A 4,281-nucleotide genomic window follows, 5' to 3' on the forward strand; every position below is an offset into this window, starting at 1 on the left:
AAACCTCCCAATAAACAAAAATGGCTTCACAGGGGAATTCTACAAAACATTTAAAGAAGAATTAATATCTATTTTTCTCAAACTATTCCAAGAAATAGGAATGGAAAGAAAACTTTCAAACTCATTCTATGAGGCCAGCATTATCCTGACTCCAAAATCAGACAAAGACCCCACTAAAAAAGGGAACTATAAGACAATATTCCTGATGAACATGGATGCAAAAATTCTCAATAATATTAGCAAATTGAATCCAATAGCACGTTAAAAGAATCACTCACCATGATCAAGTGGGATTTATTCCTGGGTTGCAAAGATGGTTCAATACTTGCAAATCAATCAACATGATATACTATATTAATAAAAGAAAGGGTAAGAACTATATGATCCTCTCAGTAGATGCAGAAAAAGCATTTGACAAAGCATGGCATCCATTCTTGATTAAAACCATTAACCAAGTAAGGATAGAGGGAACATACCTCATCATAAAGGCCATCACTAAAACCCACAGCTAACATCCTCCTCAGTGGGGAAAAACTGAGTTTTTCCTCTATGTTCAGGAACAAGATGGGGATGTCTACTCTCATCACTGTTGTTTAATGTAATACTGGAAGTCCTAGGCTCAGCAATCAGAAAACAAAACAAAAAATAAATAAAAGGCATGAAATTGGTGAGGAAGAAGTCAAATTTCCACTATTTGCAGAGGGATGATATTCTATATAGAATACCTGAATGACTCCACAACAAATTGCTAGTACTGGGGCGCCTGGGTGGCTCAGTGGGTTAAGCCTCTGCCTTTGGCTCAGGTCATGGTCTCAGGGTCCTGGGATCGAGCCCTGCATCGGGCTCTCTGCTCAACAGAGAGCCTGCTTCCCCCTCTCTCTCTTCCTGCCTCTCTGCCTACTTGTGATCTCTCTCTCTGAAATAAATAAATAATACCTTTAAAAAAATTGCTAGAACTGATACATGAATTCAGTAAGCTCGCAGGATAAAAAATCAATGTACAAGTCTGTCACATTTCTATACTTCCAAGAGTGAAGCAGCAGACAGAGAAACAAAGGAATCGATCCCATTTACAATTGCACCAAAACTATAAGGTACCTTGGAATAAACCTACAATAGAATATTATTCAGCTTTAAAAAAGAAGAAAATCCTACTATTTCCAACAAATGGATGAACCTGGAAGACATTATGCTAAGTGAAAAAAAAAAAAAACAGTTATCAGAATGACAAATATTGTAAGATTCCACTTATATGATATAGCCAAAATACTCAGATTCATGGAAGCAGAGAACAGAATGATGGCTGTCATGGTCCAGGGACAGGAGAAAATGGGGAGGCATTCAATGGGTATAAACCACAATGAGATACCACCTTACTCCAGTTAGAATGGCTAAAATTAAAATTAAAATTAAAAATAACAAGACAGGAAACAACAAATGTTGGCAAGGATGTAGAGAAAGGGGAACCCTCTTACACTGTTGGTGGGAATGCAAGCCGGTACAGCCACTCTGAAAAACAGTAAGGAGGTTCCTCAACAAGTTAAAAATAGAGCTACCCTACAATCCAGCAATTGCACTACTAGCATTTACCTCAAAGATACATACGTAGTAAAGAGAAGGGGCACGTGTACCCCAATGTTCACAGCAGCAATGTCCACAATAGCCAAACTGTAGAAGGAGTCAAGAAGTCCTTCAACAGATGAATGGATAAAGAAGTTCAGGCTGTCACTGCCTTCTAGTCTCAGGTGCCTGATCCCTCCCAGGACCCAAGGCCCCAGTGGGGGATGAGGAAGAGTCCAGGTCGAGCCCCAGCTGGGTCATGGGCTCACGCTCTAGTCTCCCAGGCCCGCCCTACCTAAAGAAATGAGTGGTGGATTGGCCCCAAGTAAAAGCCACAGTGTATGTATCCAACTTGCCCTCTTCCCTGACCAACGATGACTCATACCAGCTATTTTCCAAGTATGGCAAATTGTAAAGGTTACTATAATGAAAGATAAAGATACCAGGAAGAGTAAAGGGCTTGCATTTATTTTATTTTTGGATACTCTGCACAAAACTGTACCAGAGCAATAAAAAACAAACAGTCATTTGGTAGAGTGATAAAAGCAAGCATTGCTATCAACAATGGAAGAACAGCTGAGTTCATCTGAAGACGAAACTACTTTGAGAAATCTAAGTGTTATGAATGTGGGACAAGTGGACACTTAAGTTATGCCTGCCCTAAAAATATTGGAAAACGGAAACCTCCAAAGAAGAAAGAGAAGAAGAAAAAAAAAAAAAAAAGAAAATTCCTGAACCAGAAGAAGAAATTGAAGAAGTAGAAGAAAGTGAAGATGAAGGGGAAGATCCTGCTCTTGACAGTCTTAGGCAGGCCATAGCTCTCCAGCAAGCCAAAACTGAAGAACAGAAAAAATAGAAACCCATTTCGGGGGTCCCTCAACATCAGATGATTCAAGATGCCCAAGGATAAAGAAAAGCACGTATTTCAGTGATGAAGAAGAACTGAGTGATTAAAATTGTATTTATTATGTAAATATCATTAATTTTTTTTTAAATCTTGGGGTACCACGTTCAGTTGAAATTAAAGATTACTTTTAGAATTTGAGCATAAAAAACACTTAGTACCAAATAATTTTTTACTATAAAATAGGTTCACAGGAAATTGAAAATAGTTTTAAAGTATTATGTTTCTATCTTGTCTTAGCAGAGTAACAAAAATGAAGATTTGCTAGTAACCATTAACCTTGAGAACAGTTCATTTGAATTAAAAAGAAATATTAACTATCATAGTATTGCCGTTGTTATCCCAAGAAAAAAGACGAATATATAAAAAAGATGTGTTTGAGAAGTTCATTATAAAAGTTTATTCATGTCAGATTGGTTTACATGAAGACATTTGAAGTAAATTTCATCTTTAATACAAAAACTTCATGAAGACTGGAAAATGCTGATTGATTTATTATTAAATGTTAATAAAATTTTCAAGAGAATTTTGTTTAAAAAAAAAGACATGGTTCATATATACAATGGAATATTACTCAGCCATCAGAAAGGATGAATGCCCACCATTTACATCAACATGGATGAAACTGGAGGGTATTATGCTAAGTGAAATAAGTCATCCAGCAAGAGACAATTATCATACGGTTTCCCTCATATGCAGAATATAAGAAATAGCACAGAGGATCATAGAGGAAAGGAGGGAAACCTTAATGGGAAGAAATCAGAGATGGAGACAAACCATGAGAGACTCTGGACTCTGGGAACCAAACTGAGGGTTGGGGAAAAGGAGGTGGGTGGAGGTATGGGGTAACTGGGTGATGGGCACTAAGGAGGAAACATCATGTGATGAGCAGTGGGTGTTATACACAACGAATGAATCACTGAACACTACATCAAAAACTAATATGTACTATATGTTGGCTATTGAATTTAAATGAAAAAATAAAAAATAAAGTTTCAATTATGCAGGATGAGTAAGTTCTAGAGATTGCCTGCACAACATAGTGCCCATAGCTAACAACACAGTACCATGAACTTACATTTTTGTTAAGAGGGGAGATTTCATGTGAAGGAAGTGTTCTTAGCATACAAAAGGGGAGGGGACACAAGGAAACATATAGAGGTGATGGATATTTTTATTACCTTTACTGTGGTGTTGGGATAAGTGATGCTGAAGTGAACACTTGATTGTGGTGATAGTAACATATGTCCAAAGTCATCAAATTGTATATATTAAAGCATGTATAAAGCCATAAGCAATATGGAAGTGGTGATGACAGGTAGCTTCCCAGATTAGGTGACAGAAGGGATAACTTCTGTTGCCTCTTGCTCTCCTGGATTGTTCATCTTGGGGCAACTGGCTGCCATGCCAAGAGGACACTCAAGTAGCCCGTGTCGGAGAGAACCGTGGTCTCCTAATAACCAGCACCAACCTGCCCACCATGTAACTAAGCCACCTTAAATCCTCCGGGCCCTACCCAGATCTCAGATGACTGCCAATATCTTGACTTCACTTGAGTGAAGGACCCCAAATCAGAACCAGCCAGTGAAGAATCTCCTAGATTCTGACCAACAGAAACTATGAGGTAATAAGGGTCTGTCATTGATTGAGGTCTCTACGTTTTAGTGTAATTTGTTCTGCAGAAGTAGATAACTATTACACACTATTTTATGGTAGCTTTATGTGTAATAGTAAAAAAATCAGAAACAATTTAAATTTCCATCAATAAGGGTATGGTTGAATAAACTGTAATTAATCCATTTATGAAACATTATGCA

The 4,281-nt window shown here is 37.7% G+C and overlaps 1 pseudogene across 1 annotated transcript; it reads left to right on the forward strand.

Annotated features, from left to right (window-relative positions):
- Nucleotides 1-1,863: 1,863 nt before the first annotated feature.
- On the forward strand, nucleotides 1,864-2,514 carry LOC308349447 (zinc finger CCHC-type and RNA-binding motif-containing protein 1-like; annotated as a pseudogene). The gene has a single exon. The product of its transcript is annotated as a zinc finger CCHC-type and RNA-binding motif-containing protein 1-like (transcript).
- Nucleotides 2,515-4,281: the final 1,767 nt, after the last annotated feature.

The sequence above is a fragment of the Martes martes genome, assembly GCF_963455335.1.
Source record: "Martes martes genome assembly, chromosome: 9".
Classification (NCBI taxonomy): domain Eukaryota; kingdom Metazoa; phylum Chordata; class Mammalia; order Carnivora; family Mustelidae; genus Martes; species Martes martes.